The sequence below is a fragment of the Bos indicus genome, chromosome 10 (assembly GCF_029378745.1).
Source record: "Bos indicus isolate NIAB-ARS_2022 breed Sahiwal x Tharparkar chromosome 10, NIAB-ARS_B.indTharparkar_mat_pri_1.0, whole genome shotgun sequence".
NCBI classification, from domain to species: domain Eukaryota; kingdom Metazoa; phylum Chordata; class Mammalia; order Artiodactyla; family Bovidae; genus Bos; species Bos indicus.
Window position 1 is genome coordinate 12,237,601 of NC_091769.1, and position 25,133 is coordinate 12,262,733.

General features: G+C 42.8%; 1 long non-coding RNA gene and 2 other non-coding genes across 3 annotated transcripts in view; all 3 read left to right on the top strand.

The window, feature by feature from the left end:
• The window catches only part of LOC139185195 (uncharacterized), an 11,053-nt gene extending 1,292 nt beyond the window's left edge, over positions 1-9,761 (top strand). The window contains exon 2 of the long non-coding RNA XR_011568728.1: positions 9,177-9,761. This is a non-coding gene — a long non-coding RNA (uncharacterized lncRNA). The remainder of the gene's footprint in view (positions 1-9,176) is intronic.
• Positions 7,312-7,429, top strand: LOC139185531 (U5 spliceosomal RNA). Its single transcript, XR_011569105.1, has one exon. It is a non-coding gene; the product is annotated as a U5 spliceosomal RNA (small nuclear RNA).
• A 2,809-nt stretch (positions 9,762-12,570) lies between the features above and the next one.
• LOC139185530 (U5 spliceosomal RNA) lies at positions 12,571-12,686 on the top strand. The gene has a single exon (XR_011569104.1). It is a non-coding gene; the product is annotated as a U5 spliceosomal RNA (small nuclear RNA).
• Positions 12,687-25,133: the final 12,447 nt, after the last annotated feature.

Sequence of the window (25,133 nt, forward strand, 5' to 3'; positions counted from 1 at the left end):
AGCTCAGAGGAGAGGTCCTTGCTCTCATTTATGTATGACTTTGGGAGAAAGAGCAAGACTAGACCACCAGCCATCGCATGGTTTCCCAGGCTCACACTCACTTCCAATCAGTGCTGGCTGTTCCCAGGAGTCCGCATCAAACCACATCAAACCTCTGGATGCTGTGAGACCTGTACTGCTCCAGAAGCATCAAAAAGTGTCTGAGAGCCTTATGGTCTCAGAAAAAACTCTTCAGTCAGTTCAGTTGCTCAGTCATGTCCGACTCTTTACGACCCCATGGACTACAGCACACCAGGCTTCCCTGACCATCACCAACTCCCGGAGTTTGCTCAAACTCATGTCCATCCAGTTGGTGATGCCATCCAACCATCTCATCCTCTGTCATCCCCTTCTCCTCCTGCCTTCAATCTTTCCCAGCATCAGGGTCTTTTCAAATGAGTTAGTTTTTCAAATCAGGTGGCCAAAGTACTGGAGTTTCAGCTTCAGCATCAGTCCTTCAAATGAATATTCAGGACTGATATCCTTTAGGATTGACTGGTTGGATCTCCTTGCAGTCCAAGGGACTCTCAAGAGTCTTCTCCAATACCACAGTTCAAGAGCATCAATTCTTCAGTGCTTCCTTTCTTTATGGTCCAACTCTCACATCCATACATGACCACTGGAAAAACCATAGCTTTGACTAGATGGATCTTTGTCGGCAAAGTAATGTCTCTGCTTTTTAATATGCTGTCTAGGTTGGTCCTAGCTTTTCTTCCAAGAAGCAAGCGTCTTTTATTTTCATGACTGCAGTCACCATCTGCAGTGATTTTGGAGCTCCCCCAAAAATAAAGTCCGTCACAGTTTCCATTGTTTCCCCATCTATTTGCCATGAAGTGATGGGACTGGATGCCGTGATCTTACTTTTCTGAATGTTGAGTTTAAGCCAACTTTTTCACTCTCCTCTTTCACTTTCATCAAGAGGCTCTTTGCTAAGTCACTTCAGTTGTGTCCAACTCTGTGTGACCCCGTAGACAGCAGCCCACAGGCTCCCCCGTCCCTGGGATTCTCCAGGCAAGAACACTGGAGTGGGTTGCCATTTCCTTCTCCAATGCATGAAAGTGAAAAGTGAAAGTGAAGTCCCTCAGTCATGTCTGACTCTTCACGACCTCATGGACTGCAGCCTACCAGGCTCCTCCATCCATGGGATTTTCCAGGCAAGAGTACTGGAGTGGGTTGCCATTGCCTTCTCCAGTGGTTTTCCCTACTTTCTTCAATTTGAGTCTGAATTTTGCAATAAGGAGTTTATGATCTGAGCCACAGTCAGCTCCCAGTCTTGTTTTTGCTAACTGTATAGAGCTTCTCCACCTTTGTCTATGCACCTATGCAAAGAATATAATCAAACTGATTATATTATATCAAACTGATTATATTAATCAAACTGATTATCTTGTGTTGTTAGAAAAGGATGTTTGCTATGAACAGTTCGTTCTCTTGGCAAAACTCTGTTAGCCTTTGCCCTGCTTCATTTTGTACTCCAAGGCCAAATTTGCCTGTTACTCCAGGTATCTCTTGACTTCCTACTTTTGCATGCCAGTCTCCTATGATGAAAAGGACATCTTTTTTTTTTGGGGGGGGGGTGAGTTCTAGAAGGTCTTATAGGTCTTCATAGAATCATTCAACTTCAGCTTCTTCAGCATTACTGGTTTGGGCATAGACTTGAATTACTGTCATATTGAATGGTTTGCCTTGAAATGAACACAGATCATTCTGTCATTTTTGAGATTGCACCCAAGTACTGCATTTTGGACTCTTTTGTTGACCATGATGGCTACTCCATTTCTTCTAAGGGATTCCTGCCCACGGTAGTAGATATAATGGTCATCTGAGTTCAATTCGCCCATTCCAGTCCATTTTAGTTCAGTGATTCCTAATATGTCGATATTCACCCTTGGCATCTATTGTTTGACCACTTCCAATTTACCTTGATTCATGGACCTAACATTCCAGGTTTCTATGCAATATTGCTCTTTACAGCATTGGACTTTACTTCCATCACCAGTCACATCCACAACTGGGTGTTGTTTTTGCTTTGGCTCCATCTCTTCATTCTTTCTGGAGTTATTTCTCCATTGTTCTCTAGTAGCACACTGGGCACCTACTGACCTGGGGAGTTCGTCTTTCAGTGTCCTATCTTTTTGCCTTTTCATACTGTTCATGGAGTTCTCAAGGCAAGAATACTGAAGTGGTTTGCCATTCCCTTCTCCAGTGGACCATGTTTTGTCGGAACTCTCCACAATGACCCATCCATCTTTGGTGGCCCTACACGGCATGGCTCATAGTTTCATTGAGTTAGACAAGGCTGTGGGCCATGTGATTAGTTTGATTAGTTTTCTGTGATTGTGGTTTTCATTCCAAAAAGACCCTTAGTGTCCTGAAAATCCTAAGAGCCAGACGGGACTCAGGAACTCTAACATGGCTGCCAAAGGTCAGACCCAGAAAGGCAGAGCCTATGGCAGGGAGGTGGGGGATCTGGGAACTACTGCTCTTATCCACTGTGGACCCTTAGACAAGGCCACCTTACTGGCCTCAAGGAGTGTTTGTTGGATGAATACCTGAAATTTCCTTTTTGTTGAGTATGCTGTCTCACACATGAAATGAGAGTCGCACTGTTAATACCCATGTTCAAGGGGGTGTGGAAAGGTCTCTGAGGATGCCACTCTAGAGGCTGGGAGCTCTTAAGAGCAAGCTGGGTTATCTAGTTCCATATCACTGTGGTTCTTTTTATTTTTTTTTTAAAGCAGCTTTATTGAAATATAATCCACAGCCCACACAGTTCACATTTAAAGTGTAAAACAAGAGTTTTTAGTACATTTGCAGATATGTGCAACCATCACTGTCGTGAATTTAAAAACATTATCACCACATCAAAAAGAAATCCTATATACTTAGGCTATCACCACCCTATGCTCTCAAGTACGCCAGCCCTAAGCAACCATTGATCTGCTTTCTGTCTCTTTAGGCTTGCCCATTCTGGCCATTTCACATAATGGAGTCACATACCATGTGGTGTTTTGTGACTTGTTCTTTCCCTTCGAGTATGATGTTTCAAAGTCCGTCCGTGTTGTAGCATGCATCGATACTTCATTCCTTTCTAGGGCTGAATATTATTCCATTATCTGCATATACCACCTTCTGTCTATCCATTCATTACTGAGCAGTCGTTTGGATTGCCTCTCCCGTTTGGCTATTATGATTAAGTGATGAGGCATTATTCTCTTGCTGTTTTTAAGATTCCCTGCTTGTCTTTGGCTTTGGGCATTTTTATTCAATACTGTGCTGTGTCTGTGGACCTCACTGAATTGTATTTTATTTGGAATCCATTCGATTCCTGGATGTGTAAATGGTTATTTTTATAATCTGGGACGTTTTTAGCTGTTATTTCTTCAAATGTTTTTTCTCTTCCTTTCTCGTGTCTCTTCTTCTGGTACTGCCATTACACATGTGTTGATGTGTTTATGGTGTCCCGCATTTCTCTGAGGCTCTGGTAACTTGTCTTCAGTGTTTTCCTCTCTGTTCTTGGAATATGTAATCTCTCTCAGTCTATCTTCAAATTTGCTGGTTCTTTCTTCTGTCAATTTACATCTACCACTGAGCCCTCTTGTGAAATTTTCGTTTCAATTATCATACTTTTCAACTCCAGCATTTCCATTTGTTTCTTTTTGAATAATTTCTCTTTTATTTCTATCAATAAAGTAGTCTCTATTTGATGTAACATTATTCTCATTCCTTCCTTTCTTTCTTCAATCACTTCCTTTAGCTCCTTGAACATATTTATAAAGGTTACTTTGAAGGCTTTGCCTGTTAAACCCAACATCTGGTTGCTTTCACAGGCAGTTTTTGTTGACTGTTTATCCCCCAGTGTATGAGTCACACTTTCCTATTTCTTTGCATGTCTCATAATTTTCTGTTGCAATCTCAAGGCCAGGTTATCACCTGTGCTTCTGACCAACTAGCTGTAAATCGGAGGCTTCCATGTCCCTGTCCTTGGATTTGATTAATTTGCTGCAGTGGTTCACAGAATTCAGAAAAAGTTAACTTCCTAGAGTATAAAAATGTAGAATCACAGGAGGAGCCAAATGAAAGTGATGACAGGGCAAATATGTGGGAAGGGGCTTTCTCCATGCTCTTTCGGGTGGGGGGTTACCATTCCCCCAGCATCACTACGTGTTCAGCAACCCCAGAGCTCTCTGAACCCCATCCTTTTTGGACTTTTATGGAGGCCTCATTACTTAGGCATGGTTGATCCAATCATTGACCACTGGTGATTGATTCAACCCCTATCCCCATCCCCTCTCTAGAGCTGATTAATGTCATCATATCAACAGTGATACATTATGTTGATGTATGTACCTTTGAAATGAAATTATGAAAATGGAAATATACCTATGTAGACGTCCTCTCAGAAACATATTACCCTAGTCTGATCATGAGAAAGGGTTTCCCTGGTAGCTCAGTCAGTCAAGAATCCACCTGCAATGCAGGAGACACAAGTTCAGTCCCTGGGTCAGGAAGATCCCCTGGAGAAGGAAATGGCAACCCATTCTGGTATCCTTGCCTGGGAAATCCCATGGACAGAGGAGCCTGGTGGCCTATAGTCCATGGGGTTGCAAGAGTCAAACATGACTTAGCAACTAAACCACCACCACCACCAATCATGAGAAAACATCAGACAAATCCCAATGGGGGAGGAGGGCCTTCGTTGGTGGTCCAGTGGTTAAGGGTCCACACTCCGATGTAGAGGCCATCGGTTTGATCCCTGGTCAGGAAACTAAAACAGCTGTGGGGCAACTAAGACCATGCGCTTCAACTAGAGAAGCCCCACGCACTGCAAGGAACAGCCTGCACAACCCCAACAAAGACCCAGTACAGCCACACACGAAAAACACCAATACAAGGAGAGTCTATGCAATATCAGTATACCTCAAAACTCAAAGGCATCAGAACAAGGAAAGTCTACGAAACTCAGAGGCCAGAGGAACCTAAGGAGACACAACTACTAAATAAAATGTAGTATCCTGGGTAGGATCCTTGAACACAAAAAGGGCATTAGATAAAAACCAAGGAAACCTGAATAAACTATGGACTACTGATTCATCAATTATAATAAATGTACCATATTGATAACATTAGTGATTGGGATGACTGGGTGTGGGGTATACAGAAACTCTGCATTATCTTCACAATTTTTCTTTAAAATTTTAAAATGTTTGAAACTTTTCTTACAAAATTGTCTACTTAAAAATCCATTGTTGCCAAATTGAGTTTAGGTTATACATGCAGAGTTAATTTATGATACAAAATCTATGAGTATAATTTTCCATATTTATATATTAAAAGGGAAACTTACGATTAACTCAATATCCACCTACACTGCAAGAAGAAAAAAAATGCAATATACTAGGAGTACAATGCTATTAGCTTAATTAAAACAATTCCACCAAATAATTTTTGAGGTCCAGTAAAAAATGAAGATGCAGGATCATTTTTCTCTTTATATATGTGCATACTAAGTCACTTCAGTCGTGTCCAACTCTTTGCAACCCTACGGACTGTAGCCCACCAGGCTCCTCTGTCCATGGGATTCTCCAGGCAAGAATACTGGAGTGGGTTGCTATGCCCTCCTCCAGGGGATCTTCTGGACGCTGGGATCAAGCTGGCATCTCTTATGTCTCTTGTATTGGCAGGCGGGTTCTTTATCACTGGCGCCACCTCGGAAGCCCTTTTTAATATATATTTTATTTATTTATTTATTTTTGGCTGCCCTGGGTCTTCCTTGCAGTGGGCTGCTCATTGCATTGGCTTCTCTTGTTGCAGATCAGGTGCTCTAGACACACTGGCTCAGTAACTGTGGTGCATGGGCTTAACCCATGCAAGAGCAATAAATAAAATTCAACTAATACTATAATGTCAACAACAAATTCTAATTTAAAAAATCTATACTAGCCCCCCAAACTACAAAGTATTTAGGGTAAAGTAAATCTAACCAAAAAAATCTTTGTTGTAAATTTATAAAACTGTAGGAGGGACTTCCCTGATGCCTTAGTTGATAAAAATCTGCCTGCCAGTGCCTGGGGCCTGGGTTCAGTCCCTGCTGCAGGAAGATTGCACATGCCTTGGAGCAACTAAGCTTGAGCTCCAGAGCCTGTGAGCTGCAACCATTGAGCAGATGTGCCACAGCTAATGAAGCCGGCGCACCTAGAGCCTGTGCTCCGAAACCAGAGCCTGTGCTCCCACTGCAGTGGGAAGGCCAGACACCACAATGAAGAGTAGCCCCTGCTTTCCACAACTAGTGAAAGCCTGCGCAAAAGCAACAACGCAGCCCAAAAAAGGCGTTTTTTTTAATAAAATATTTAATTTAAAAAGCTAGATGAAAAGACATAAAAATAGACGTCAATGATGGGGAAGATTCACAATGCTCACGAATATGATACACGGTGTTATATGATATCTGAATATAATTGAAAAGGTAATAAAATGGGGACTTCCCTGGTGGTCCAGTGGTTAAGACTTTGGCATTCCAATGCAGGGGGTTGTAGGTTTGATTCTTGATCAAGGAACTAAAATCCCACATGTCTTGAGGTCAAAAAAACAAAAAATATAAAACAGAAGAAATATTGTAATAAATTCAATAAAGACTTTAAAAATTATCCACATCAAAATAAAGAAAAATTTTTAAAAAGGTACCTTGCTGCCTCCCTCCCAGTTTAAGAAGAAAGATAGGGCCAACACCTTTGAAACTCTCTGTGGTCCTTTCCCCAGTCACACTCCTCACTCCCTACTGTAAGTAACTACTATTCTGGACTTCATATTAACAATTACTTTGCTATCTATCCTCAAGGACCGCCCCCACCTCAACTATCAGAAAATTATTTTATTTAAAAGATACCAAAAAAAAAAGATATCAAAGTCCCAGTGTGCGAACAGATAAACTCAGAATGTCTCTAGTAGACCAACCCGGAGTTTAGATCATAGGCAGCCAAGCCATGGCGTCGGCCCTTAAAGTTGGCCCCAGAGCCGGGTTTGAATATGGTACTTTCCGAGGGGGAAGGGCGATCACTCAGGCTCATTTGCATACCCACAATGCACTGCAAAGTTTAATAGTTTTCGAGTTTAATAAAAAAATTTTACTTAGTTGAATTTTCTAAATGTGAAAATATTATTTTCAGAATTCCTTGAGTAAATTTCCTCAGGTAGTGACCTTGGGAATAAATAGTCACCATCAGTGTACTAGGAGTTGTAGTTACTGGAAACGAATTACGGGCAACAACAGGTATACTCTGGTTTCTCTTCAAAACGTATAAATCTTTCGCCTTTTACTAAAGATTTCCGTGGAGAGAAACAATTTTGAGTTTTAAACCAATTTTTTGTAAGCCTTGCTTAATGCGAGGCTGTTTGTTGTTGTCTAAAAGAAAGAACTAGTATTTTTCGTAGAGTTAATAGACTACCGCCTTGTCATATACCTGTTAATAACACATTAGTTATATGGTAGCAGTAGGTAAGCATATACAGTATGGCTTTCTGATTTTGTCGTTTGCTTTTAAAGGTTTCTTGAGGTGTTAACTGATTAAGTCAGTAAAAATATATTGATGAAACAACTTTGACTAACACAGCTTATTAGAACCAAGTAGGTTTTTCCAATATGTTGCCGAAATGTTATCATAATACATTAATTCTGGAGGTGCTTCTACAATGTTATTCACATGTGCTTTAAATGCTGTGAAAGTGAAGCCACACCGTCATGTCCGACTTTTTGTGACCCCGTAGACTGTAGTTTACTAGACTCCTTTGTCCATAGGATTTTCCAGGTAATAGTACTGGAGTTGGGTTGCCATTGCTTTCTCCAGGGGAATCTTCCCGAACCCCAGGGATCAAACCCAGGTCTCCCGCATTGAAAACAGACGCTTTACTCTCTGAGCCACCAGGGAAATCAAATCCTGTAGAGAGAAGGGGACAACGTAGAGAACAAAATGGTTCTAGAGAACACGTTGAGAACATCACCAACTCAATGGACAAGTGTTTGAGCAAGCTCCCAGACATGGTGAAATACAAGGAAGCCTGGTGTGCTGTAGCCTATGGAGTCGCAGAGTCAGACATGAGTGAGTGAGCCGCCAGGAATTGAACCTGGGGCCTCAGCAGTAAAGCACAGCGTCCGAACTTTTCGATTGCCAGGGAGTTTCCAAAGTTAATCTTATTTAAGAGTACTTTCATAAAACTATTTTTCTTTGAGCCACTATTTTGGAGTTACAGCCCTGTTATCGATTATTTTCTTTGCTTAGTGTGATTCTTTAGCATTTGATGTTAGTTATTTTGGGGTAAATTTGTAATTTTTCTGCACCTAAAGTATCTTTCCCTGCTGGCGCAGAGAATAGAGAGTCCGCCTGCAATGCGGGAGACCCATCCCTGGGTCGGGAAGATCCCCTAGAGAAGGAAATGACAACCCCCTCCAGTATTCTTGCCTGGAGGATCCCCATGGACAGAGAAGCCTGGCGGGCTACAGTCCATGGGGTCGCGAAGAGTCGGACGCGACTGAGCCACTTCACGTTTACGTTTTCAAAGCTTCTTCCCAGGTGGCGCTAGTGGTAAAGAATCCGCCTGCCAACGAGGGAGACAAGAGAGGCGGGTTGCCTCCCTAGGTCAGGAAGAGCCCCTGGAGGAGGAAATGGCAACCCACTCCAGTATTCTTGCCTGGATAATCCCATGAACAGAAAAGACTGGCGGGCTACAGTCCATGCGGTCGCCGGACAGCACGCGGGTACTTGTGGCAGAATCGAGCACTAAAAGGGGAAGCAAGCGCCCCCTTGTGGCCAACAGAGGCTGCAGCAGAAAGGAGAAAGGGACAAGAGCTGAGACCTAGAGGCCCAATTTACCTTGCACAGGAGCGTGCTTCTCCACTGCAGAATCTGGAAGGATTAGGTGTTGCTCTAAGTCTCATACCTGCCACTTGTAGCGGTAGCCTCTGGGATCCTGCCACAACAAAAAGGAACTAGAGAACAATCCATAAGAACAGGTAAGGCTGATTTAACATTAATCTCTTAATGTAGACCCTCACTGGAAGAGATTAGAGCAAAAGCATTCTATAATAATTCCACAAATGCAGAAAAAGAATAAATTCAAATACCCATTCATTATACATTTAGGTGTGATGTTGCAGAGAAGACGCTTAGAGTCCCTTGGACTGCAAGGAGATCAAACCAGTCCATCCTAAAGGAAATCGATCCTGAATATTCATTGGAAATCAATCCTGAATATTCATTGGAAACTGAAGCTCCAATACTTTGGCCACCTGATATGAAGAGCTGACTCATTAGAAAAGACCCTGATGCTGGGAAAAATTGGAGGAAGTAGAAGGGGCTGACAGAGGATGAAATGATTGCATGGCATCACCAACTTGATGGACATAACTTTGAGCAAGCTCCAGGAGATGGTGAAGATCAGGGAAGCTTGGCATACTGCCTGTCCATGGGGTTGTAAAGAGTCAAACATGACTGAGCAACTGAACAACAATATAGATAAAATTTAACATCTGCCTAAGCGACTTAACAACAATATAGGTAAAATTTAACATCTGCCTAACCTAAGGAAGAATTTTAGCAACCAAAAACCTGGAGCAAACACCACATGTAACAGAAAGTGTTATTAATGTTCCCTTTAGAGTCAGGAAGAAGACAAGAACAAATCACAATTTCAATAAAAAAAATTCCAATAAAGGTTTTTATGTTTTATATTTTTTAGTATGCCTTTTATCAATGCCTGATGATCTGACGTGGAGCTGATGTAATAATAATAGAAATAAAGTGCACAATAAGTGTAATGCACTTGAATCATCATGAAACCATCCCCCCACTCCCAACCATGGAAAAAGTGTCTTCTATGAGACTGTCCCCGGTGCCAAACAGGTTGGGGATTGCCACCTTACATTGCATACTAGTATGAATTGTTGCCAGAAATGGAAATTCCAGGCACACTATAAACAAATTGTTCCAGCCCTTCAAACCCCATATTTATAATCAGAGGTGTGTCCATGCTGTGGAGTCAGAAGTCCTGGAAACATCAATGGAGCTTGGAATGGCTAAAAAACAAGTTAACCCTCCTTGTAGTTCTCTAGCAAGTGAAAGCTGCCCAGGACCCTTTCAGAATGAAGGAGAGACCAGAGGTCCCCCCCAATCTAGGAGCAGAGAAACACTTTTCCTGTCCCCTCAGTGACTGAGCCCCTGGCCAGGCCCTGTGAGGTGTAACTACCGTCATAGGGTGAGAACGCTGCACCTCCGTGGGTCTTTAACTCCCCATCACACTGTGAAATATGGAAGAACACAAAGGAATCTCAAAACAAATGAATGAATGAATGGTGTGAATGAATCTCAGAAACAGGCTAAGTGAAGGAAGCCGGTCACGAAAAGCCAGGGAGTTGTATGTTTTCACTGGTGTGAAATGTCTAGAATAGGCACTTTAGAGACAGTATTTGGCAGAGGCTGGGGGATGGGAGAGCTGGGGAATAACTGCTAATGGGAACTATTCCTTTCTGGGGTTGATGAAAATGTTCTAAAACTAGATTGTGGGGACTTTGCTGGCAGTTCAGTGGTTAGGACTCCCTGCCTCCACTATAGGAGGTGCAGGTTTCACCCCTGGTTAGGGAGCCAAGATCCCATATGGTTCACAGGCCTGCCAAAACAAAACAAAAACACTATTGTGTGCATGCGTGTCAAGTCACTTCAGTGGTATCCGACTCTTTCTAACCCTATAGACCGTAGCCTGCTAGGCTCCTCTGTCCATGGGATTCCCCTGGCAAGAATACTGGAGTGGGTTGCCATTTGCTTTTCCAGGGGATCTTCCCGACCCAGGGATTGAACCTGAGTCTCTCAAGCCTCCGGCATTGGCAGGCAGGTTCTTTACCACTAGCGCCACCCGATTGTGGAGATGATCGCACCATTCTGAATATGCTAAAAGCCACTTGCTAAGTCACTTCAGTCGTGTCTGACTCTGTGCGACCCCATAGACGGCAGCCCACCAGGCTCCCCCGTCCCTGGGATTCTCCAGACAAGAACACTGGAGTGGGTTGCCATTTCCTTCTCCAATGCATGAAAGGGAAAAGTGAAAGTGAAGTCGCTCAGTTGTGCCCGACTCTTAACGACCCCATGGACTGCAGCCTTCCAGGCTCCTCCGTCCATGGGATTTTCCAGGCAAGAGTACTGGAGTGGGGTGCCATTTATTTACTTGTACACTTTAGATGGGTGAACTGTGTGGTAAGTGGATTATATCCCCCAAAAGCTGTTTTCGACTAATTTAAACCAAATATAATGTCAAATATATTGTGAGCAGAAAAACTAGCAAACCAAACATGACAACTGAGAGGTATCAAAGTTGGGAAGTGGAATATTGACACGGCCTCCAGAAAAGAATCAAAGAACTGCAATTTCCTTTCCCAAGACTTTCAGTTACCACAATCGTTAAGGAGTCTCTGTAGACTGTCGGAGCCCGTTCCTGAGCACTGCAGAGGAGAGTACAGCTCATGGGGGTTTTTTGGTTTGTTTTCTAAATAAGATGAGACTCGAGGTCTGAAGCTGAAATAACAAGATTTCATCGCCACAAGTAGCATCAGATCAGGAGGCAGGAAATCTGAAACCCAGCGCGGCAAGCGCCATTTTTTTTTTTTTTTTTTGCCTGCGCATTTTGAGGGATCTTAGTTCCCCTACCCTGGGTTGGGAAGATCCCCTGGAGAAGGAAATGGCAACCCACTTCAGTATTCTTGCCTGGAGAATTCCATGGACCGAGGAGCCTGGTAGGCTACAGTCCATGGGGTCGCAAAGAGACACGACTGAGCGACTTCACTCAGTTCCCATACCAGGAAAGGAACCAGCAGGGAGTGAAAGCTAGAGCCCAAACCACTGGACCCCCTGGGAATATCCAAAGCTCCAATTTTAAACAGGACACGGCTATGAATTTTTCTCAAACGGCAGAATATTCCAGAGTGTACATCTTGGACGTGCATGGTACAAACAGACAAAACACCTGTGTGCCCACCACGCAGTTCAAGAAAAAGGAAATTGTCAAACTTTGAAAACCGTCAATCCACCGAAGGGAGGAACCACGGTCATGAATTTGGTGCCAGTCACTTGCTATTTTTTTTTTTTCTTTTTCAATTTAACAGCAAAGTCTGTAACAGAAATCAAACTCAGACATACACAAAACATCTGAAACCCGGGTCTCCGCTGGGTGCGGCGTGTCCATGCCAGCCAGCCCGCCCGCCGCTTCGCCCCCTAGTGCTGACACAGGGGCGGTGCGTGGAGACAGCTTTCCCGAGCGGAGAGGCCGCCCACTTGCCTTATTTGCATACCCTCCCAGCGCTACACACCGTACACGTTTAAAATTATAAAACTTCAAATTTTCTTTTACCTATGTTTTCTGAAATTAGACCCTTGTTTACAGAGTAATCTAGAAATTTTTGTTCAGGCACTGGCTCTCGGTGTTAGCTAGTCACTCTCACTGATCTAGGAGTTTCTGTTACTGGAGCTGTGAATTACTAGGGGGTAGGTTATACTCTGGTTTCTCTTCAGATCGTATAAATCTTTCGCCTTTTACTAAAGATTTCCGTGGAGAGGAACAACTCTGAGTCTAAAACCAATTTTTTGAGGCTTTGCTTCGGCAAAGCTACTTATCTTGGTTAAAAATAAGATCTAATTCATTTAACTAGGAAGTACAACTGAAGAGTTGGGGAAAGCTTGTTAAAGTGCTAAAAAGTTCAAGTTTGTTAAGCTGTGTGTTAACTGTTGGTTTTGAGAAATTATTGTATAATCCTTAATGATTGAATTAAAGATGTGTGCGCCTTACTTTTAGTCAGTTTGTGAGTGAGTCAGTTTTTTGCTCTCAGGGGGTTCTAAGTATTGGCAATTCAGTTTCAGCACTGGTGTTTCCAATGAAAATTCAGGACTGATTTTAAGATGGGATTGGTTAGTTTCTCTTATTGTCTTTTTCCAACACTATAGTTAATAAAGCATCAATTTTTCAGTGCTAAGTCTTCTTATTTGTATAGTTCAGTTCTCACGTCTGTACCTGACTACCAGAAAAAGCATATATTTGACGAGATGGACCTTTGTTGGCAAGGTTAGTGTCTCAGCTTTGTACTATGTTGTCTAGATTGGTTATATCTTTTCTTTCAAGGAGCGAGCCTTTTAATTTCATAGCTGCAGTTACCATCTGCAGTGATTATGGAGCCCCCGCCAAAACTTCTTGGACTGCTTCCCCGTATATTTGCTCTGCAGTGATGGGACCAGATGCCATGATCTTAGTTTTCTGAATGTTGAGTTTAAGCCAACTTTTTCACTCTCCTCTTTCACTTTCAACAAGAGGCTCTTTAGTTCTTCACTTTCTGCCATAAGTGTGGTGTCATCTGCATATCTGATGTTATTGATATTTCTGCCAGCAATCTTGATTCCAGCTTGTGCTTCATCCAGTCCAGCATTTCTCATGATATACTCTGCATATAAGTTAAATAAGCAGGGTGATAATATACAGCCTTGACCTACTCCTTTCCGAATTGGAACCAGTCTGTTGCTCCATGTCTAACTGTTGCTTCTTGACCTGCATACAGATTTCTCAGGAGGCAGGTAAGGTGGTCTGGTAGTCCCGTCTCTTGAAGAATTTTTCCACAGTTTGTTGTGATCCACACAGTCAAAGGCTTTGACATAGTCAATAATGCAGAAGTAGATGTTTGTCTGGAACTCTCTTGCTTTTTCAATGATCCAACGGATGTTGGCAATTTGATCTCTGGTTCTTCTGCCTTTTTTAATCACAAGTGATTAATGTGATAGCGTATGTTTGTTTTCTTTATTTACATGGCTTAATCTTCCTTGATGAGCAGTTATGTGTGAAGTTGATGGGGGTTTTGATTATTTTAGGGGCTGGTTAGTTAGATAATTTCGGGAAAAAACGTGGTTATTGTTTTTTCTTTTGTATTAAGTTTGAAGTCCAGGGTGTATTTTATGATTGAAATGTTTTAATTGGGACTTTTGTTTTTAAAACGCTCAACCAGATTGTAACTAAAAAAAAAACCAGCTCAAAGTATAATAGACTGTAGATCTTATTCTCCCTTCATGGCTTTAGGGCTGGATTGTCTGTTTTACTTATTACAGGTTTGGTTATTAGAATAATGTTTTTCTTGTTGAGACTGTGTAAGGCTTTCTTTCCCTAAGAATGAAATGGAGTCACAGATTTCTTAGGGCAGACAGGTATAATAATTTGTCTCCAAAGCGAGTGTACCCATTTATACTTCCGCCAATGGCCTATGTATTTTCCCATCGTTTCTCAGCCTTACTGGCCCTTGGTATATTCAGGTTTTAAATTTCGCCCATCTGGTAATCATAAAGTAGTTATATCTTAGTTTTAATGTACATTTCTTTAATTACTAATGAGGTTGAACATCTTTTTAAAGACGTTTTGGCCATTCATGGTATCTCTTCCATGAAATGCATGTACTTGTCTTTTGCTGCAATGTCATTTTCTAAGTGGTTGTAGTTTTTGATACAGACTCTAGAGACTTTATTTTTTAAGTAAGACTTTGGTTTTTATTTATTTATGGCTGCACTGGGTCTTCATTGCCACTCAGGCTTTCCCTAGTTGCTGCGAGCAGGGGGCTACTCTCCTGTTGCAGCTTCTGATTGCGGTGGCTTCTCTTGTTGCGGAGCACTGACTTCAGGCACGCTGGCTTCAGATGTTGTGAATTGCAGGCTCTAGAGCACAGACTCAGTAGTTGTGGCACACAAACTTAGTTGCCCCATGGCAGGTGGGATCTTCCCAGACCAGGGATGGAACCTGAGCCCCTGCACTGGCAGGCGCATTCTTAACCACTGGGTCACCAGGGACGTCCTCCAGAGTCTAAATACATACTCTTTGCTGGTTATGTGGTGCAATTTCCTTCTCCCAGTTTAAGGCTTCCCTGTCCAATTTTTTTAGTCTCTTCTGGTGAACTGGTCTAAATTTTAATATTGTCAGATTGATCTTATTAAAAAAAATTGTATTCTGATTTTTTCCTTTGTGTGTGTGTTTAATAATTCATTGCCTCAAGTTATTAAATTCTATATATCTTTATATTTTTATTATATATATAATTATATATAATAATATATATTATATATTTTTTAATATATAATTATTATATATATATTATATATAATATATATATATATAATTTTTTTCTCTTTTCTTTTTGGCCATACTGCACAGTATGCAGAACTTCCTCTGTGTGCTGTGCTTAGTTGCTCAGTCATGTCCGGAGCCTTGTGACCCCATGGACTATAGCCCGCCAGACTCCTCTGCCCATAGAGATTCTCCAGGCAAGAATACTGGAGTGGTTTGCCGTGCCCTCCTCCAGGGGATCATCCCAACCCAGGGACTGAACCCAGGCCTACCACAGTGCAGGCAGATTCTTTACCATCTGAGCCACCAGGGCAGTACAGAACTTCCTCTACCAGGAATTAAACCTGTGCCCCCTGCAGTGGAGGTGGGGAGTCAACCGCTGGACCACCAAGGAAGTCCTGTATCTTTTAAAGTTATGCTTTTCATAATGTTATATTAAGTTATGAAATATATTAAGTATATTAGTATAATATATATACTATATATATAGTATATATAATACACTATGTATATTATATATACTATAATATATATACTATATATATAGTAAAATATATATAAGTATAAATATGAAATATATTAAGTATATTAAGTTATATCATAACATATATTTAAGTTCTTGATTCTTCTGGAACTGAATTTTTGTGCAGTAAGTCCTCTACATATGAACCTTCACATTGTGAACTTTCAAAGAGGCAAATGTGTGTTCACATGTCCAGTCACATACGTTAGCTCACGTGTCTGGCGTACATTGTCATGTGTGTGCATCCTCTACAAATGGTTGTGCTTTTGTGTACCTTACTGAGTAGTGCTATGTAGAGTACAGTAGTACAGTAGCTTTATTTCAAGCCCAGGATGTCCGGAAGCAAATGTAACAGCAGTGGTGATGTAGCCGAAACTAGCATACTTTTCATGGTACTATACTGTGAGATTAAAAATGTTTTCTTTATTTTTTGTTTTGTTATGTATTATTCATGTGAAAAATGTTATAAATCTATATGGTGCTGCTGCTGCTAAGTCACTTCAGTTGTACAGTACTATATAGCCAACTGTGTTAGTTGGGTACCTAGGCTAACTTTGCTGGACTTATGAACAAACTGGACTTAAACAACTGTGCTCTCAGAATGGAACTCATTTGTATGTAAGGGACTTATATGGTGTGAAGTGCGGGTCACTTTTATTTCCGACAATCACCCAGCACTCTTTATTTATTGCTGTCTCCCCAATGATCTGCAGTGACAGCTCTGACAGACATCAGCTTTCCTTGCAAGACTGGGAATGTTTCTGTGCTCACTGTTTTTTTCTTCAAACCACTCTACTGCGGTGTGATTGACCTACAAAAAGCTGCACATGTTTAAGGTGTACAATGTGATGAGTTTGGAGTTAAGTACAGACCCGTGACGATCCGTGATATTAATATATTATAAGATTAGATTTGAGTTTTTTTGCTGTCTCGTTAGTTGTATTTGAAGTAGCGTATTGGAGAAGGAAATGGTAACCCACTCCAGTGTTCTTGCCTGGAGAATCCCAGGGACGGGGGAGCCTGGTAGGCTGCAGGCCATGGAGTCACACAGAGTCGGACACGACTGAGTGACTTCACTTTCACTTTTCACTTTCATGCATTGGAGAAGGAAATGGCAACCCACCCCAGTGCTCTTGCCTGGAGAATCCCAGGGACGGGGGAGCCTGGTGGGCTGCTGTCTATGGGGTCGCACAGAGTCGGACACGACTGAAGCGACTTAGCAGCAGCAGCAGCGGCACAGACCCATGAAATCGTTACCACAATCAATGTCATAAACACTCTGGGCTCTCCATTCTGTTCCGTGGGTCCAACTTATCTATCCCTGAGCTAATATCACACATCTTAATTCCTGTGGATTTATAGTAAGACTTGAAAGTGGTAGGCTTAATCCCTCTCTTTGGTTTTCTTTTCAGGAGTAACTTGGCTATCCTTTGTTCTTCCAAAAATGTTTAGAATAGCCTTCTGATTTCTATGAAAATTCCTACTGGGGATTTCCCTGGTGGTCCTGTGGTTAAGACTTCTGCCAATGCAAGGAAGGGATGCAGGTTTCTATAAGATCCCACATACCTCGTGGCAAAAAAAAAAAAAAAAAAAAGTGTAAAACAGAAGCTATATTATAACAAATTCAATAAAGACAAAAAATGATCCACATTAAAAAAAAAAAGAAAATCCTATGGGATCTGAATTTATTTATTTAATATTTATTTAATTAAATAAGTTATTTACTTTTGGCCATACTGCGTGGCATGTGAGATCTTAGTTCCCCAACCGGGGATCAAACCCCAGCCCTTTGCAGTGAAAGCATGGAGTCCTAACCACTGGACTACCAAGGAGTTTTCATAATTTGAATTTACTATCTAACTACACAATTTTTAAAACTCCTTTTCTGATATTTTTTTCTCTTTTATTATTGAACAGTTAGCATATACAACGTTGATCTTATATAATATGAAGTAGAAATGATAGTGGACCTCTTTTTCTTACGCCTGATCTTAAAAGAAATGCCTTTAAATATTTCTCCATTGAATATGATGTTTAAGTTTTAGATAACTTTTATCAAGTATTTCCTTATACTCTCTGTTTACTTAAGTTTTGCTGCATCTATTAGGATGATCATGTGCTTTTTTTCTTTTAAATTATTAATGTGGTGAGTGACATTGATTTCCAAATGTTAAGCCAATTTTGCATTTCTGGGATAAATTTGTCTTAGGCTGCTGTGACAAAATACTATAAACCGGGTAACAGCGGAGACTTCTTTCTCACAGCTCCGGAGGTTGTGAGTCTGGAGTCAGGATGCCAGCACGGGGCTGGTTCTGGTAAGGGCGTCCTCCAGGTTGCAGACTGTTGACTTCTTGTATCCTCACAGGGCAGAAAAGAGAGCCAGCTAGCACTCTGGCCTCCTCTTATTTATAAGGGCACTAATCCCATCCGTGAGGGCTCTACCCTCATGGCCTAATTACTCTCAAAGTCCCTGTCTCCTAATTCATCACACTGGGTTTAGGGTTTCAACATATGAATTTGGTGGGAGGGGACACAGACTTTCAGCCCACTGGAAAACCCAACTTGGTTATATTATTAATTAATTTTAATTTTTATTGCTTTTTAAATTTTTATTTAATTTTTATTGCTTTACAATGTTGTATTAGTTTCTACCCTACAGTAAAGGGAATCACTATACATGTGTGTATATATATATTTTTGTTGTTCAGTTGCTCAGTCATGTCTGACTCTTTGTGACCCCATGGACTGCAGCCCACCAGGCTCCCCCGTCCCTGGGATTCTCCAGGCAAGAACACTGGAGTGGGTTGCCATTTCCTTCTCCAATAAGTGAAAGTGAAAGTGAAGTCGCTCAGTCATGTCCAACTCTTCGAGACCCCATGGACTGCAGCCTACCAGCCTCCTCCGTCTGGGATTTTCCAGGCAAGATTACTGGAGTGGGGTGCCATTGCCTTCTCTGCAAGGCTTCCCTGTCCTTCACCAATTCCTGGAGCTTGCTCAAACTCATGACCATTAAATTGGTGATGCTATCCAACCATCTCATCCTCTATCTTTCCCTTCTCCTCCCACCTTCAATTTTTCCCAGCATCAAGGTCTTTTCTAAAGGGTCAGCTCTTTGCATCAGGGCCAAAGTATTGGAGCTTCAGCTTCAGCATCAGTCCTTCCAGTGAATATTCAAGGTTGATTTCCTTTAGGATTGACTGGTTTGATTGCCTTGCAGTCCAGGGGCCTCTCAAAGAATCTTCTCTAGCAACACAGTTCAAAAGCTGTGATGTGTGTATATATATATCACACTGTGTTGCTGGAGAAGACGCTTGAGAATCCCCTGGACTGCTAACACCACTCTTTTGTTTGTATTTCCTTCTTGTTTAGGACACCATTTAGCATCAAGACTGGAGTTCCCTGTGCTATGCAGTCAGGTTCCCATTAGTTATCTATTATTTATTTTTTAAAATTGAGATATAGTTGATTTATAAAATTATATTAGTTTCAGGAGTATAAGATAGTGATTCACATTTTATAGATTATACTGTATTTAAAGTTACAATAAAATATTGGCTACATCCCCTGTTCTGTACAATATATCCTTGGTACTTACTTGTTCATTTTATACATAGTAGTTTGTACCTCTTAATCCTCTACCCCTGCCTTGCCCGCCTCCTTTCCCTCTCCCCATTGGTTACCGCTTCTTTATTCTCTCAGCCCTGGGTGTTCAGTGGAAGGACTGATGTTGATGCTGAAACTCCAATATTTTGGCCACCTCATGCGAAGAGCTGACTCATTTAAAAAGACCCTGATGTTGGGAAAGATTGAAGGCCGGAGGAGAAGGGGACGACAGAGGATGAGATGGCTGGATGGCATCACTGACTCGATGGACGTGAGTCTGAGTGCTCCGGGAGGGAGTTGGTGATGGACAGGGAGGCCTGGTGTGCTGCGATTCATGGGGTCGCAAAGAGTCGGACACGACTGAGTGACCGAACTGACTGACTGACTGTATTCTGTATGCTTGTGGGTCTGTTTCTGTTTTGTTGTTTCGTTTGCTTATTTTTTAGGCTCCACATATAAGTGGTAACATACAGTACTTGTCTCTCTGTCTGACTCACTGCACTTAGCGTAATACCCTCCAGGGCCACCCGTGTTGCTGCAGATAGAAAATTTTCATTTGAGGCCTAAAACTTTGCTACTGATTCCTGTTTTTATTAGTTATAGACATTTAACTCTTCTGTCTTCTTGAGTCAGTTTTTCTAAGAGAGATACATAGACAATACATTTCCTGCAGTTGTAAGATTTCTCGGCACACAGGTGTTTATAATCTCTATTATTTAGGTCTCTGCTGTCCCTTCAGTTATGTCCCCTTTTTTTATTCCCAATACTATTTACTTACTATCCTTTCGCTCCTTTTTGATCTGATAAATCTCATCAGAATCTGTCAATTTTATTAGTTTTCTTTCTCAAAGCACGAAATTTGGACATTTCTCTCCAAAGTACCTTTTGCTTTCTGACTAATCTCTGTTTACATTTTCAATGTATTTTTGTGTTTACTTTCTCTGAAATGTTTCTGTTACTTCAAGAGGCCTTGTCATGGCACTCAACAAGCTGATTTTAATACTCTTGGAAAAGGAAAAGACCTCGACTCTCCCTCTCTGAACCCTTCTTGCAGTGATATTTTAAGACAGCACAGCTGGTTTCACGTTCTGCTGGATGTCACCGCGGGCTAGACTTTCCTCCCAGGCTAGAAAGACACTCCCCTCGACAGATTCAGTCTCGTCCTTCCTGTCGTCCCTGGCCAGGACCGTGGAACCGTGAAAGGAGCCGCAGGAGAAAGACAGTCTCCCGCTAAGTGATCTCCACAGGAGGCAGTCCTCTCTGTGAGAAAATAGAGGTGTCTCCCTGCCTGCCTCGCAGGGTGTGGTGGGAAGCAGAAGAGAGAATGGATTCAAAAGGGAGATGTTTAAAAGTGATATGCCAAATAAAACATTACTCTTGTCTTTCAAAACTAGACAGTAAATCAGAGGCTTCCTGCAGAGACCCTCCCTGTGTCTTCAGAAACAGGCATATCTTGCTCCAGGCACACTGCGGCAAATAAAACCAGAAACCAGGTCACACACACACACACCATTTGCCCCAAACTCTCAAGGTCTGAGAGCCTCTGGTTCCTTCCTCACAAAAGCCCTGCAGCCAGTACTGCTCTTGGCCACGCCTCATCACCAAGCTAACAGCACCTCAAGGACGCAAAGGACAGCTTGGGTTGCACCCCTCAGGCCTGCAAGCGCTGTACTCGCCCAGCCTCAAGTCGGAAGAAAGAGCCTGGAGTCAGCAACAGAGGCCTCCATGGTTTAATGGATGAGGGGATCCTACATACTGAAGCAAGGCCCTGGAGAGACACCTCACCAGCAGTCCTTACTTCTGGGAAAGGAAGTAGGTTACCAGTTACAGAGAGAATTGACATCAGATCAGTTTGTCGGTCGCCAGAGAAACCGGCAGAGGCCCACGCCTTGCACTGCCCCTTTAATAAATCACCTTGGTGGAGCAGTTCTGATGGGAATATTACAACAAGCGCCAGCTGGGGCCGGGAGCCAGTATGTAGGCTTACCCCCGTGATTAGGCTCTATGGTTAAGAGGGAAGGTCAGTCGGGTGAGGAGGGTATAGGTGAGGCAGGGACAGGTCAGGGAGGTATAGAGAGCAAGAGAACAACCATGTTGGGTGGTCTGATCATACAGACGGGGACTTCCATTCAATGGTGGCACCTTGATTTGGGTGTCTTCGGGGCATGAAAATATCCCTTCCTTGTTTTCAGTCTGTCACATTGCTGAGGGCAGCCCCAGATACACATCTATTTCCTTGGGCCCAAATCCCAAGTGCTAGCTGCCCTTCCTTTCAAAGCCCACCCCCAGATCCACTTCCCATCCTGTCTTTCTAATGGCAGCCCCAGGATGGTCCAGAACACATAGAAATTCCAATGTCGCCCCCTTTCCAGGACAATTGGGTTGTCTAACCCTTTCTCCACCACAGAGAAGCCTCTTTATTTCCTCAAAGGTAATTTACCTCCCAAGGTGACACAGGGGACTTTCTGACCCTTTCTTTTGATGAAGAGACCAACAACCTCTCCTGTTCAATCTCTCCCAGGGCTCCTGTTACCCCATTATGCTCCATTCATTCATTCCACAAACATTCCCAGGACCTTCCTCAAAGACACAATTTCCTGTTTCTTCTCTTGAAACCCCACATAGTGAAAGAATTTGCCCACTGCATCAGGGTCTTTTCCAAAAGTCAGCTCTTCAAATTCGGTGGCCAAAATATTGGAGCTTCAGCTTCACCATCAGTCCAATGAATAATCAGGGTTAATTTCCTTTAGAATTGACTGGTTTGATCTCCTTGCTGTCCAATGGATTCTCAAGAGTCTTCTCCAGCCCCACAGTTGAGTGCTCAGCCTTCTTAATGGTCCAACTCTCACATCCTTATATGACTACTGTAGATCAGACAAAAGTCTGGGCAGTGGGGTTGTGGCAAGAGCATGAAACTGGACGGGGAGATGTGGGTTCTCATCCCAGCTCTGCCCCTAAGAAGCTGAGTACTTCCAAAAATCCAGAACTAGCTGAACTAAAAGCACCAAATCAATAAACAGTAGTTCAGTTCAGTTCAGTTCAGTCACTCAGTCGTGTCTGACTCCTTGCAACCCCATGGACTGCAGCACGCCAGGCTTCTTTGTCCTTTACCATCTCCCAGAGCTTGCTCAAACATCCATCGAGTCAGTGATACCATCCAACCATTTCATCCTCTGTGGTCCCCTTCTCCTCCTGCCTTCAATCTTTCCCAGCATCAGGGTCTTTTCCAATGAGTCAGTTCTTCAAATCAGGTGGCCAAAGTATTGGAGTTTCAGCTCAAATACTGTTACTAAACAGTGTTCAGTAGGAGTTTATTATGCCTATAAAAGCAGTTCATGAACCGGAAGGTTTGAAATTCAAAGACCGATGTGAAATGCAGGGGCATGAAGTTACAAGATGGCTTATGGTTATTACATTGGGTTTTCAGATGGCAGGGCAGTGGTTTAAAGTGATCATCTCATACCATTTTTAGGAAAATGACTGAAGTTTTCTTTTATGATTGTCAGAGGCATTAAGAAGAAATAACCTAAAATTGCACTTTACTTAGCTTCATGAAATAAGCTGGATTTTTGTTTTGCTTTCAGAGACTAGATGGTTTTATCTGCTCAGGGAATTCTCAAGTCCAGTCTTCATTTTATATTTTACTTTAACAGTATTCTCTCTGGGGCTTGGTATCTCCATTTCTCAAGGGAGGGCCTGAGTTAGATAATCTCCATGTTTTCATCCCAGCCCTGGCATTTTATAACGCTAAGGTCTGGGCTCAGGGAAGTGGAGATAAGAGTGTGACAGAAACAAACACCACTGCCCTTGGTCTGAGCAGCCTCTCTCTGCCTGCAATGACACAGGTGATCTGCCCATGCCTGCTCCCTGCGGGGATGGAAGATGCCTCTCAGCCAGCGCAGGGCTGCATGGTCATGCCAAGATGGCCATGCCCACACACGCACACCATGCATGTGCCCATGCTCGCATCCATGCATGCATGCGCACCCTTGTGCACACACTGCCCAGTGCTGCGTGCTACATGGCACCTCCAAGTTGGGGACACACCTCCTTCAGACTGGGTACCGGGCATCATGCTGGCCCTAAGCTGGGTCTTCCCTTCCATCCTAGTGTTGTTGAGAGATTCAAGTGAAACATCAGAATAAGTTTTCCAAATATTGCTTTCTGATAGAGCTTTGGAAAACAAACATATGTGCCTAGCTGCAGGCTGAGGGCTGCCCATATTAAGGCTGAGAGGCAGTGTGGTACAGTGGCTACCACCCAAGCGCTGGTGCCACCTGCCTAGGTTGTGATCCCAGCTTTTCTAACTTCCTAGCTGTGTGACCTCAAGCAAGTCATTTAACGTCTCCGCGCCTGAGATGCTTCATCCATGAGCAGGCACGATGATGGTAGTCCCTACCTCATAAGTTTAAAGTGTGTCACCATGGGTGCGTGACCTCTAGTCTGTGCTCCATAAGGGAGTCCATCATCCCTTACTAAAATTAGGCACTGACCCTCTCTGTTGATCTGAATCAAAGCAAAACGAAAAGGGACTTTCTTGGTGGTCCAGTGGCTAAGACTCCGGGCTCTCAATGCAGCGGGTGCAAGTTTGATCCCTGGTCAGGAAACTAGATCCCACTTGCTGAAACTAAGAGCTTGCACACCGAAACTAAAGATGCTGCAAGTCACAACAAAGATCGAAGATCCCTCATGCCACAGCTAAGTCTGGGTGCAGCCAAATAAATAAATGTTACTTTTTAAAAACACAGATGATAGCCTTTTTTAATAAATAATTTTTTTTTTTAAATTTTAAAAGGGAAAAAAGAGAGGATCTCAGTTAAGAGAACAGTAAGAATGTGAAAAAAGACACGTTTTATTTTTAATTAAAATTTTACCACACTAAGTATTTTAACCCATACGGGTTTTGTTTTGGGAGTGTTGTTTTTTGGCTGTACCACACAGTGTGTGGGATCTCAGTTCCCTGATGAGGGATTGAACCTGGCCCCCCTGCAATGGAAGCTTGGAGTCTTAACCACTCACTGGACTGCCAGGGAAGTCCCTATGCATGTTTTAGTTGCATTACATGACCATTTGATTATGGTGCCATTACTTGTTGCTTTGTGATTTAGTTTTAAAACATTTAATGTCCTTGAAAAAATGCTCAGTCCACAACATTTGCAGGGTTGCTGCGACACATGATGCCTGAAGCAGGCGGGAGTCCTGGTGGGGCTGGCATCCTGCGCCCTGGGCAGGAGCCAAAGTGGGCAGGGGATTTGAGTGAGGACTTGGCCGAGGGGCTGCAGGTTCATTCCTAGCACTGGTTCCAGGAGGATTGGAGGGTCAGAGAGGCAAGTGGGTGGGTGGGCTCCATCAAGGAGATGGAGAGGGGCCAGGGGACAGAGAGAAGACAGGACACCAAGAAACTGGAGAAGGAGGCCAGGTAAGAAAACAGATCATGCCAACCTGAACACAACTACAGTATTTAGAGAGTTAATCCCTTCTGAATCAGCTAAGGTGGATGGATGAGGCTTGTTGGGATTGAACTGGGCACTTACTGATGGGCAAAGTTCCCAGGATGCTCTCTGATCCTCAGAGCAGCCTTGGGAGGGGAAGGAAGTTGCCTGTGCAAGACAGAAGGAGGCTGGGTCCTCTCACAGCCTGCTGGTGGCCAGTAAGCTCACACAGACACTAAAGACGGTCATTCCACGGGCCTGTGGCCCAGGACCCAGCAAACCCTCTCATTCCTGCTGTAGAGAAACACACACTGGCGACCACAGGGAGATGGCCAAGGGCACCAAATGCAGTGCTGAAAACTGGAAACAGCAAATATAAATGTCGTTATCATGTATACCGTATATTT